Source organism: Chelmon rostratus, chromosome 19 (genome assembly GCF_017976325.1).
Source record: "Chelmon rostratus isolate fCheRos1 chromosome 19, fCheRos1.pri, whole genome shotgun sequence".
Lineage (NCBI taxonomy): Eukaryota > Metazoa > Chordata > Actinopteri > Chaetodontiformes > Chaetodontidae > Chelmon > Chelmon rostratus.
Genome location: NC_055676.1, coordinates 2,251,357 through 2,265,352, shown reverse-complemented (window position 1 = coordinate 2,265,352; position 13,996 = coordinate 2,251,357). Strand labels below are relative to the sequence as shown.

General features: G+C 42.5%; 1 protein-coding gene across 2 annotated transcripts in view; it reads left to right on the top strand.

Annotated features, from left to right (window-relative positions):
* LOC121623130 (LIM/homeobox protein LMX-1.2-like) overlaps nucleotides 1-13,996 on the top strand; it is a 50,575-nt gene that overhangs the window by 25,124 nt on the left and 11,455 nt on the right. The gene's annotated exons all lie outside the window — the stretch shown is intronic.

Genomic DNA, 13,996 nt, shown 5'->3' with positions numbered 1-13,996 from the left:
ATAACTATAATGTTCTCGCTCTCTCAACTAACTGAGTAAATCACTCACTCACTAAATCTTACTAAGAGTGACAGCATTTTATTTTTTCCTAATAATACTTTGCATTTAGATGCAGCATTTGTCAAAAAAGTGCAAAATCTCGACAAAAAACATACTGTGTTCAGTTTTTGATCAGCTTCTGGTGCTGAAGGGGTAGACCAGCAGCAGTGAGGAGCCCAGGTGAGAGGCTGGCCTCGGGGGAGGAGGGGTTAGCGGCCTGAAGGCAGGGGTATTGAAAGCATCATGTGGTGACGGACAGCAGTGTGAGGAAAACAAATGACTTGTGACAGCCAGCTGCAGCACCAGTCGCACCGGCCAGTGAGCCCGAGGCTGTGTCATCACTTTAGGATGTAATGATGAGGAGCAGCCGTGATCCACCTGGGAATATGACTGCTTCATAACCCAGACCATGGCGAATGGCAGGGATGTGCATGGGCTAGTTGGCCCTGAGTGGTACCCATCAAGTGCAGTGGGAGGACATATTGCATACAATAAGTACTGTCACAGCAACCATAATTCTCTTATCATCTTTATGAAATGCAATCTCAATCTGTTGAGGGGATGCAGGCAGGTTTGACTTTTGGTTTTCCTCCTCCAGAGGAGAGCCGACAGCCTTGTCTGGAGACAGATCATATAGCAAAAGGCGAAAGACATGCACACACCACAGAAGTGTGTGTTTTGGTATACAGCTGTTGGTGTATCTCACCTTTTAAGAGGATAATTCTAGTTTAATACAATCTGGATCTTATTTTTGTAGTTTACTCCATCATTTCTATTGGTTATGAGAACATTGTAGTCACCAAAGTAATTGCTGACATCTGGGTACGCAGTGACATCACTAAAAAAAGGTCTGCCAGTTCAAGAAATGCACGCAGTGTGTGTGTGTGCGGTTGGTACACCTGCATATGACTGCTCTGTACAGAAATTAAGATCGAGACAGAGATTACAAATGAACAATAGCACAGGTAATAGTCAAGTCACCCGAGGCTCTTGGTCAATCACCTCCACCACAGCACACACAAACACAGAGAGAGAGGGGGGGTGAGAATCCCCCTCATAGAGATAAACATAAATTTTAGAGTCTCAGAGCGGCTGCATGTTGAAGCAGGATCCACAAAGCTTTTCTTCTCTTCTTGAACTCGACTCTCTTGTGGTTTGCAGCATCAAGGGCTTTTTTTTTTTTTTTTGCTTTGTGGTGAAATGTCTAGACAGCACGTTGGGCTCCAATCAGCACGCGCGCCGCGGTGGCCCACCCGCCTGGCTTCCTGCACCGAGCCTTCCTGCAGGAGCCTGGCGGGTCACCTGAGAGGTGGGAGGAGCAAAGGCACAAAGGGGCTGCCCTCCCAGGCTGCGTGCTCTCAGGCAGGCCAGCCTCAACACATCCTCATGGCCTCCACGCCTCTTTAGTTTGGTTTAGGTTTGCATCTGTGACAATGCTCACAGATCTTTCATTCATCCGTCATGCCTGACAGCACTGACTACATCCATATGCCCACTCTCCACCTTATTTTCACTACAATATGCATCATTATCGTCTTTGTTAAAGTATCTTTTATTTGTTCATTTATTTAATTATTTATTGATTTATTCCTTTGGCATCAATGAATGGTAGTTCTTTATTGCATGGATCATGCTACCTCACAGTATATTTCACAGGAATGAGTCAGAAATACTGCAATATGCCTCAATGGGCTTTTTGCATTTGCTAGTCAACCCTGTGTTCTGCATCTGACTTTAAGTACTCATCCACGTTCTATATGTTCTCTCTTGCGATACACCTGAGAAACAGTCTCTGCCTGATCCATCTCTTGGAAATCTTCTGCAGATTGTCAGCATCCATTGTGTCCAAGAGGGACATCTGACCACAAACCTCTTTGAGGAAAGGAATTCCTCTATGGGGTTGGTGAATGGCGAGTAAGGTGGAGGCAGGTGACACCATCCTAGGATGGGCTGTAAACTCTGTGAGTGCAGGAGAACAGTGACACTCCATGTTGTCCAGCTCACTTCCTTCCTTTCCTCACCTACCACAAGTCTTTCAAAGAGGTTATCGAGAATTGAAGTGTTGAACAATATGTCCTACTTTGTCTGAGGAGTTTTTACAGTTTTTATTTCTTTTCAGCTGTAGATGAAGCAGAATTTAGTACACCTTTCTCTGATAGGACTGGAGTAACTTAGCACAAAGACTGGAAGCAGGGTGACTCATCTCTGTGGTGGAGGGAAGTTTGTAAACCTTCTCACGTCTGTCTGTTTAGACTCTGTTTGACAGCAAATCAGCACATTTCCCAAAATGTCACACTGGCTCTTTAAGGCCATAAACCACATATTTCTACAACTGAATGTCAGCCACATGCAGGTTTGATTACAGTGTCACCAAATAGACCTAAGGCTCTCCTGAGGGCCTCTCTGCTATTGACTAACCCTCCCTCACTTTCCTCGACTCTCTCTCTGTGAAACTCGGCGTCAGATTTTATTCTGCTTTGTTGCCAAGAGAAGACAATTTCAACTTCAGCTCCCTTCCTGTCCGCTGTACGACACTATCCAGCACCGAATAGTCACCTCCACCTGCTCAGTAAACATGGAACATGTAGCTGAATGATACAGCAGTGTGTAGTGCATTGGACACTCTGCTATGTCTTGCACTGCAGTCTTGAAGCATCTTTCAGCATAGGTACATTCACTCTAAACAAGTATGCACAAACATACACAAATGGTCATATACAAGCAAATGTAATGTAATAAATACACACACACACACACACACACACACACACACATACACTCACTCACACAGGGTGTCCACCACCACTCCATCACAGCCAAGATTTAATATCACATCACCTGCCAACAGCTGCCATGGCAACCTTCCCTTTCCCACAATGCAATTTTCCCACTGTCCCCGAGCTCCGATGTACAGTGTCTTCTCTCTCCCTGTTTGTATTTCAAGTTGCCTGAACATCTAGAATTAGCAGCTTTCATGTGGTTACACTTAGCTGCTGAGTTTGATGTCATGTTCCTGGTCCTGTGGATTAAAGCACTGCCCTGCAGGGCTGTTGTTACAGTTCACCATGTGTATTGTAGACTGTGGCTATTGATTAGCTTCTTCTTGAAATGTCATGACTCAGTTCTGTAAACTCATCAGAATCTTTACATTAAGGCACCAGCAGTATTCACAGATTGATGATCAGACTGAACTGACGTACCATTTCATGTTCATATCATGTTTTCAGTTGACACAGAAGCCATGGTAGTGTTTGCTAACAGCACATAGCATTTGTCACATTGAAGGACAAAGGAATGTGCTGATATAAAGTATAGTGAAATAGTAAGTATAGTGTTCGTAGCTTGTTGGCATCAGTTGTTTCACTCCTGTTTTCAAGTCATTGTCTCATTTGCAGCTGTGTGGATACTAACTGACTTGTAGCATCAAAAGAAACTAAGCACATTTACTCAAATGTTATACTCACACACAGTTTTGGGGTACTTTTACTTTACTTGAGTATTTCCATTCATGCAACTTTATACATTTTACTGGCAAAAATTGTATCACTGACTGTTGACTGACCAGTGATCCCCCTGCAGCTGCTGGTGCACCTCCAGTCATCAGTCCTCATTGGACTCGTCTGTGGTGGGGATGAGTGGACAGGTGGCAGATTGACCATCTGGTGACCTGGTGCTGGCAGAACAACTGCTGGTGGACTTCGGGAAACACCCAGTTCCACCTGCGCCCATCATCCTGTGTGACTCCCCAGTTGATACTGTGGAGTCATCCTGCTTACTGGGAACCGTCATCACACAAGAGAAGTCCAAGAAAGTCCACGAGAGTCCAGCAGAGGATGTACTTTTTGTGGCAGCTGAAGTTCAACCTGCCAAAGACTATGGTGGTACACTTCTACACCAGCATCTACTCGTCCATCACCATCTGCTACGCTGCTGCCTCTGCCAAGAACGGGGGTCAGCTACAATCTGCCATCCCTCCAGTAGCTGTACCCTTCCAGGACCCTGAGGCATGAAGGAAAAGACTGAGGCTGACCCTCCCACCCGGACACAGACTTGTTGAGACAGTTTCCTCCGGCAGGAGGCTGCGGTCCATCAGGAGCAAAACCTCATGTCACTGGGAGTTTTTTCATAACCGCAGCTGGCCGAATTGACAAGGTCAGAGGCCGACAGTGATACTGACTGTCACCCCCATACACACTACACATGGCCTAATACATTACATTAACGCACAGTTTTCAATTTTCTATTTACAGTGGCATGCAAAAATAGAACAAAGCTGTAGATCAGCTAATCTCCAAAAGCCATACAGTTAAACATGATACATTTCAACATTTTAATCAGGATTAGCGTGTTTTTGTTTTGTACTATTTTCAAGGGATAAAAGGAAAGGATGACCATGCAAAAGTTTGCAAGAGATCCGAGCTCTCAGATAACTTTTCCCAGGTCTCTGACCTTCAATAGCTTCATAGTGCTATGGTTTGTTTACAGTCATGTTAGGAAAGGCCAGGTGATGCACATTTCAAAGCTTTACAAATACTAAATAACTCCTCAAACCTTGTCCCAACAATCAGCAGCCATGGGCTCCTCTGCAGCTGCCTCACACTCTGAAAATTCAAATAAATGACGCCCACAAAGCAGGAGAAGACTGAAAGAAAAAAGCAAAGTGCTTTCAGGTAGTTGTTTCCTCGGTTAGTGACATAATAAGGAAATGATGGAATGGTGGAGGTCAAGTCAACAACAAACCTTCTCCAGAGAACTACTTGTTGGCCTTCATGAAGCTGTAGGAGACTCTGGAGTGACACACTGTTCTGCACAAATATGACCTTCATGGAAGAGTCATCAGAAGAAAACCTTTCCTGTGTCCTCAACAAAAATTCACCATCAGAAGACTGCAAAGGAACATCTAAACAAGTCTGATGCAGTTGTGGACTGCTGAAGTTAAAACTTTTTGGCCACTGTGAGCAAAAGCACGTCTGGAGAAAAAAGGGTGCTTGATGAAAAGAGCACCTCTCCAACTGTTCAACACGGGGTTGATCGACCAGGCTTTGGGCTTGATGCTGCAGCCAGTGATACGGGGAAAATTTCACTGGTAGAAGGAAGAATTCAATTAAATACCAGCAAATTGTGGAAGCAAAAACTGAAGCTGAAAAGACGATGGCTTCTACAACAGGATGATGATCCTGAACACACCACAGGGGTGAAATCCTTGACGTGTCTCTAACTGAAATGTTGTTATTTGTGTAAGTGGCAACTTGAATAGCCTTATGAATCTCGTACATAATTGTCCCAGGTTTTTTATGGAGCGGATTTTGTAAAGTTATAAAGTAAAGTAAAAAATGACTGCAATTGGTATTTTGTTTAAATATTTTAACCATCATGTTCTCAAGACAAAAAACATTAGATTTCATGTCCATAAATGTGCTAAATCATTCTCAACTTGGGCTCAGTTTCATACTGCTTTTAATATTAGATCAATTGAACAGTTTCAATTATTCTATATTAAAAATGGCAACATAGGGTTAGAATACTGTCAGTCCAGTTTGGACATCCTCCTGGTTTGGGCTGCAGCATAGAATTATATTTTAGCTAATAGTGTTCTTCCAGCTCTGTGTCAACACTATGTGTTTGGCCCTTTCCTGTTTCAACATGAAACTACCCCTGTGCACGAAGTCAGCTCCATAAGAAGTGGGTTTCCCAGTGTGACATTGAAGAACCTGACCTCAACACCATCCATCACCTTTAGGATGAACAGGACTGTGATCCAGACCTTATCACCCAACATGAGTGTAAAAATGAAATGAAAAATGATTAAAGGCTGCCTCGCCTTCACTTTACTATTCGTCTCTTTCTGCCCTCTTTTCCCTGCACCACCTCTGATAGACTCGTTCAGGGTAAAGTGAGCATCCAGAAGGTGAATAAATGAGTGCATCTGATTGATTGCTGAGATCATTTCCCTGGTAATAAGCATGTTGAAGTGAGTCTCCAGAGAAATTTGAGGCCTTACTCTGACTTCTTGAGCTTTGGCTGAGCAAACAGCACATCCCCACTCTCTGAATCCTGCTTTTATTTCTCCCTGCCTTCTTCACAATCATCTTTTGATTACTCCTACTAATTAAAACTCCAACAAGCTGCCACCCGAAGCCACCACCCACCCAGCCAGCCTCCTCCTTTGGGTTCCCCAGCTCCCTGAGGAGTGAGAACAAACAAGAGAACAGTGCAGGAACACACACAGTCTGTTTTTACTGCTTCATCCTTTCTCCACTCTCTTATCCTCTTTAATCCTGTACCTCTTTATGTGTGTTAAGCCGCTGGAGCGGTGTGGAAGCATAGGGCACTGGGCCAGGAGGTCAAGGAGGCTCCTGCAAAGAGGTGGCCTCTAGCAGCGGTGGTCCCGGTCCTCGCTGAAATAAACGGCTGAGGGCTGGTCTTGAATCCTCTGTTGGAACAAACATTCACTCTCATTGAAAGCTGCACCAAACAAGGTTTTAAAATAAACAAGACTAAAAGTCTAAAGCCTCACTTGCTGCTCCTTGAAGCCACAGTGTTCAGCAGACCCCACATGTGTTGGACGGAACTCAGAATGCTAATTCTGCTGTCTTTAAAGCCTTTAAGCCGCAGCAGTTGTTGAGTCAGACATGTAAAGCTTGTCCTGAGGACAGGTCATGGGGCCATTAAAATCAAATAGCATAAATATGCTCAGTAAATTTCATTAATGATCTGGTGCATAACTGACATTTGCCATAAGGGCTGTGCAGGGTGGAAAGTCAGCACGAATCCAGGGTGGTGTGCACCATGGCTTGACACTTTGCAGAGAGGTTCGACACACATGGAGCCAAACAAATGATGAAATAGTTCGGAGGTATTTGTAGTTATTGTGTTTTGTCAACCCGATCCTCTCATCCGACACTTACTGAGGTGTTCTGGTGTTATTTTCAGTTTGCTGTATTTCGAGTTCAGTTCTTTTTAAAGGCCTAATTTGGTTAATCACTTATCAATTTTAAGTTGATCTTAACTTGATCTTATCACTTTTGTTTTTTTAAATTTTTTTGGGTAAATTAAGACCCACTTGAAATCTGAAAGCTGCTGCCTGCTCGATCCCTAACAGCGCATGAGACCTAACTCAGGGTTTGCCGAATCTGACAAAACACTTGTATACACCAGCTTAAAGAGAAAGAGAAGGTTAGAATAACATTAGGAAAATGTTCTTGCATGAGACCCAATCCTTGTGAAATTTGGTGCTTTAAACAAGAACACAAAGAACAGCTGCTATCATTTGTAATAGATTTCAAGTTTTCATGGTGGAATAACATACCAACATGCCCACACTAATTTCTAAACCCACTCCTGCATTTCTAATCATTCCCCTACTGTATGGATGCGCAGCAGCTTAAGTTGGAAGTAGGCTTCCTCAAAGACGCATGTGAACAAGTTCTGAACCTACACCTAGAAGAGTTTCAGGAGCAGACTATAGGGGAGTTTAATGATGACAGCAGCTCAGAGTTGTTGTAGTTTGCATTTCTGATGAAAACACTTGACTAGTAGATCGAGTAATGTGCACTCTGTGGTCATCATGAGTGAAGTCATCAATGTTCCTGTTGATTGAAGTGAATCACTTCCAACTTGGACTGATGATTGTCTTCACAGGCCTACGCTTGAGTTACATCTCGTCTTCAGAGTGACTACCGACATACTCTGAGTGTGACTGTTTACTTAAAACAAAGCTTTGACAGTGCATTTACAGCTTTGTCGGTATTTTAATTCATCAGTCATAGATGTTTTCAATTATTCTGTCCTCACTGACAAAATAACACAGAACAGTGGGTTTTTTTGTCAGTGGTTTTTAATTTTTCTTTTTTATTTTTATATGTTCTGCATCCTGTCCTCTGACATCCTCTATATGTTGGCTACAGAACAGAGCAGATGGTTGATTTGTGGAATTTGATTTAAAGTAGATACTGTATAATACATAACAGCTTGACTTTATGCTGTAATTTTCTTTTGTAGATTATAATAACCATTTGAGCTCTCGGTAGGCCCATATGTCAGCCATGTGTTGTTCAGTTCTCCTGCACTGAAGCCATTTGCATCATTATAAAAACTGTGCAGTTGACCAACACAAAGAGTTCCTGTTGGAGCGTTGGAGTGATTACAGTAAATAAGTCTGTCTAACTGAACTGTGTGAGAAACGACACGAAAACTATTGAACTGGTTGAAAAATTTGTTTGGTTTTCCTAAATTTGCAGTGTCTTTGTCAGTTTCAAACGTTTTTAAAGGGCAATGGATCCAATTTCAAATGAGTGCAAGTAAGTCTATTTGTTTCTGATTTATTTGCTCACTTCTCAGTAATACAATATAAAGAAAAGACCAGCAAAAAATTCTTAAATAAGACCAATAATATCCTTCAAATGCAATGGTCCTCATTGTAAGGAACATAGAGACAAAGTTGTGAGACTGTTTTTTGATTTTAGCTAGTAGTTTTGATTTTAAAGCTGATTTTCAGATGAATTTTGAAAAAATGGTGCTTGTAAAAGATGGAAAACTCATGTTGTCAGCATGCAGCTATCTTCCAGGACCCCAACCATCGTATTATTCATTTTAAGTTTTTATGCAGAACATTCTTCATTCCCCACACATTTACCATCACCAGAGTGTACCCTATGCTCTCAAAATGCATCGGACACACTTTTTAGATGACGTTAGAGCGCCCAGCGGTGTCAGAGTTCTGAAAGAGGGTTACAGAGATGCTATCAAGCACAAAACGATTCCTCACTTTACAGAAGTCCTGTTACTTAATGACAGCTCCAACATGGAACTCTGTGTTAAGCAGTGATATCTCTGGCTAGCTGCCCTCACAACTTCCAAGGCACTAATAACCCAGAAAAACAGACGGAAAAGTGGGTTAACCTCAAACTTCTCTCTACAGGGCTCTGGGTTTATTGCAGTCTAGACCTGCACCTAATGAATACATTTTTTATTGATTAATTTAACTAATTTATCTAATCCACTGGTTACTCTAAAGAGTTTGTTTATTCTTTGATTAATACAACAATGAACTTACCCAAATTGAACATCAAAATATTGTCTCATTAATATTCCACGTCACTATTGTGTTCTGAAATTAATAATAATAATAGACCATATTTGTCAGACGCCTGATCAGAGAAATACTGGACCTCAGCTTCAAACGGTTGCTGTGATGTACAGTGGTTGCATGAATCTGTGTGTCTCAGGAGGCCTGTTTTTTCTTCAGTACTTAAAACGGTTATGACTGATGATTTATGCCATCACTGGAGTGATACACGGTTAAGATAATGACTGGAAAATGTGCATCAAAGTTGGGCAGGGAAAATCATTTTAACGATTTACAGACCGGAACAGCAGACTGTAACTCTGTCAGTTTAAGCCATTTTCACACACATACATGGTGATTAAAGCAAACAGAAAACAGCCCATTAGATGACGTTTGGTGTAATGTTACATTACCATAACAGCAGCGCTGAAGAAATTACCTTCGACATGGGCACGACGAGAAACATTTAGAAAATCAGCTACTTGTGACAGAAAGCACAATATATCATGCTTGGGAGGGGGTGTGTTCGCTTTCACCTCAAGTGTCCGTGCATACCAGTAGCACTGCTGCAATAAGCCATTTCCAGTTAGCAGAGCTTACAGAGCTCCACATTGTTGGGTCTCTGTTTCAAACTCTCCCACGCTTTAAATGGTCATCAGCAGGTTTTTTAGCTGCAGTTTGTCCTTCATGCTTCAAGCCGGCATGGATGCCATTGATCCTGAACTGGGCTGCCAACGTGCACCATGCAAGAACATCTCAATGGAAGCAAGTGAATACAATAATTCTTCACGCAACTGTTGTGTAGGTGGGTAGCCCCACCAATATGTAATCATGTTAAAATACCAGGAAAAAAAATGATCACAAAGACTGTGTTACAAACCTCTGGCTAATTTTGACATTTATCAAAAAACGCTGTCGACCTGAATTTTTATGCATCTTATTATTATCAGTATTATTGTTGTTGTTGTTGTAGATACGTGTATTTTGGCTCCATTAGAGCAGGCACGTATAGTCATGGCTTTTATTAGAAGCAACATTGTCAAAGCAGTTCATAAAGTGTTGTTTTTAAAGAGCACAAACAGCTTCACAGTTAAAACACAGATATTGATATCTAGAGTAAGGCAGCTGTCTCCGTCTCCTGCTCTCTCCATCACCTTCCTCCACAGGCCTGGGGTGTCACTGTGCAAATATCAGCTTCTGAACAGACAGCCAGAGAAACAGGGGTTGGAAAAGAGGAACTGAGAGAGATGGAGGGAGGTGGAGAGCAGGGAGAAAGAGCTGTTGAATAGAGGAGGGTAGTCGCACTCAGAGAGGAGGAGGAGGAGGAGGAGTGCAGCTGTCCAAACACTGAGCCCTTCTGTACCTGCCTTACAGCTACGACCTTCCTCCTCACATCCCTCTGTCCTGCACTCCTTTAACCCTGCACCAAGTTTCAACACCCAGCCTGCCTGCCTCTGATGCTTGTTGTAGTTTTCATTGTCACCATGACAACAAAGGTCCACTATCCTTCACACAGTAGTCACTGATCTTTCCCTAAAAATATTCAAGTTGTCCACTTGTGCAAACAGATTTATTGTTCAGCAGATTTGTTACAGTTGTGGTATCATGTCAACAGGGTCATCAGATCAGAAAAAACATGTTGTTCTAAAGCGGGTTTAAAAACACAGAATGTAGATGCTTATTTTGTTGTACTATATATAACTAATATGCATAAAATATCCAATGCACCCTTTGTACTACAGCAGTGTACGACTTTACACTGTCATTGGATGGTTGAAATTTGGTACAGACAGTAATTATCTTATTCTTATCCTTCCATCCTGTTTTTACACACATTTTTATTTGGTTGGTATGGTTTAACGGCACCAGACTGGAGAACTAGCGCCACCAACTGTCTCTGTGTGCCCTACTCCCTACTCCTACTTCTCCTAGAAGACATTAATCCTTTTTTTAAAAAAAACATTTGGGTAGAAACATGACTATTCATGCTCCCCTCAGGATGAATTATAATACCTTTGTTAATTTTCCCTCTAGTGCCATCATCATTTACAATACTTACTGTATGTCCAAACTAATGACATTCCCCTCAGCCTCTGCTGTGCTGTATCAGCCTCATAGAGCTGCCAGCATGGCTGTAGACTCACATTGATATGACATATATGAAACATTCAGTTTTAACGTGTCTGTGCTCTGCAGTAACATACAATGTGAACTTTATCCTGGTGACTGGACTGTTGCATTTCTCTAAACACAACTCTAAAAACATTTTGTTACAGTCAGTGGATAGTGCAGATATCAGTACAAGCTGTTCAACTGCATATTCATCTAGAAGCTATTTTCAACCTTTTTAGAAACTGTCAGTTCTTGTCAGTCACAGAGCAAGGAGGTACTGAAAAGAAAGGATTTCTTCACTTCCTTGAGTGCTACTCTACCCCAAGACACACACACACATGCACACAAACACTCCCCACACCATTCTGCATTTCCAAAAACACCCTCCATTCAGCTTTCGTCTTTTGTTCCCCATCGTTCTTTTCTCTCTCTTTGGCTTCTTTAATCTTGTCTCTGACTCTGGGAAGTTTTCTCACTTTCAGAACTGAACTGTCAGGTGGTAGAATGTGTCTACAGAGGTCGATGCTGGCCGTGACTGTAGCTTCATCTGGACTCCCACTCTTGGCTCTTCTGCTTCGTTGCTCTTGAGCTTTAGGTCATCATACTCATCATTAATGAATCCAGACACAGCAGCACACTACTCGACTGCGTCAAACTGCACCCCCCTAACAAGCATCTGCCAGGCCACCAGTTAAATTCTGTTCTGTCGTCAATAGTAGTACTGTTGATTAAAGTTAATGATTTTGGTGGAGATGCAATGAAAAAGCCCTGCATGTGTCACCAGAGAAAAACCTCTCACTTCGTTGGACCTTGGGGGGGCAGATAAAGTCATCTGCCATCTGTCATTTGCAAATATTTGAGTTTGTTGCTCATGGAACTTAAAGTTAAAGGCCATTCATTCATTCATCATCATCGTTAAAACAATGGCAATGAAAGATATAAAATGTGAGTGGATATAGCGCTGCGTTTTGCAGAATTATCCAGTGTCCACATTCTCATCAGACAGTGGGTGGAAGGGTTTGCTGGTGCCATTGAATCTTGAACACTGAATCTGGATGCAGCATGAGTGAGGTGAGTTGTGGTGGTGTTCTCATCCGTTGCTCTCTGCTGAGATTACAACTTGCGGTGACATTTTAAAAACCTATTCTAACTTGTCCTGAGGATCACGGCAGGGGTGTGTGAGTCAGTCGCAGGGCTCTCACATAAGCTCTATCCACACTAATACGTTTTCACTGTAGAACTGTGTTTTAAACCCACTACACAAACGGTCATAATGTGCTACAGAGGTCACTGCTACATAACAGAACACGACACAGAACTTGGCACCAGTATCACTGGTTTTGGACAAAACCCGGTTTTCACTGATTTTAGAAATGCCCATATATGTGTGGACTAGGGTCTGCAGCATTTCCAAAGGTCTCCATTTTATGGGCTCTAAAATGCCAGAGCACTATGGACACTAGGTGTAAATGGAGCAAAAGTTTTATCAGTGTGGATGTAGCCAAAGAGACAAACAACCATTCACACCTATGGGCTTCGTATAGAGTGACCTGTTAACCTGCGTGTCTTTGGACCGTGGGAGGAAGCCGGAGCATCTGGAGCCTTGTTGCTGTGAGGCAGGCAAATAAATCAGATAAATCAAATAGATCAGGCATCTTGAATTTGTCACAGTGGACCATGCTCAGTTTGCATTGGTTCAGTAATATTCTTTCATCTAATAACAACCACAATCACATATTGCCCCATTAAGTGGTTGTGGGGAGTGGTTGGAAAATTGCCGCTATGCTTTCCATCTGAATGAGGCCTCTGAGCAGGCCTCCTGCAGGCCCATTACAACATCAAAAGCCTTTTACATACACAGAGAGCTTGAAAGGGTTAAAATGAGCGCTAAGTAATTGCTCATTCGTTTATCTTGAACACATCTGGCTTCTTTTCTGGTTTGTGGTTACAGCAAATACATGCACAGTAATGACACACTGCTCTGTGTATGCAGTACGCTCTGCCTGCTTTTTCTCTCTCTCTGAGGACATAAAGGGTTCTGCCAATTCATTCTCCTGACTTGTTGCATTGTCACCCGATCTTTTCTTTGTCTTTGCTGACGAAGATGTTCTTATTGTGCCTGGATATTCTTAACCTCGACCTCTACAATTGAAGTTCAAAGCCTGTTACACTGACGAAAAACAAAGGTGTAATAAAAAGCTGTAATGACATCAACAGTCCACCAATGATGTGGACTGAGTCAGTGGCCTTAAATCTTTAGGACAGAAGCATTAGAGGCATTTTTTGTTGCTTTTGTTGTCTTCTGACAGCAATCAGTAAATCAAATGCAACCAATGCACAATGTTGACCACACGTTTATTACTGTTCTCAGCGAGCTTTATTTTGAAAGTTTCACTGGACTTTGCTAACTGGACGTAAAATACTTACTATTGGTAACTTGACCTTGCAACATTGAAAAATGATGCTGATTGGCTACCAGTGCCTTGAAAAGTGAGACCAAGGTGTCCTGACCAAGTGTCCATATGCAAAGAGCTGGGAGTGAGATGTGTTGCAGGTACCCAGCAGCACAGTGCACACACCTTTGAGCTGAAGAACAAGTGAGCTGCTGCAGCAGCGACACACTGACGAACTGAACAGCAGCACATCCACACGCACACACACACACAAACACACAGCAGAGAGCAGCACCTGCCAGGCCGGGCAGACTGGAAGACTGCACAACCGTGACGGCTATTTTTCTTGTATCTGTTGTTTATTTATGCATTTGTGAAAAGAACT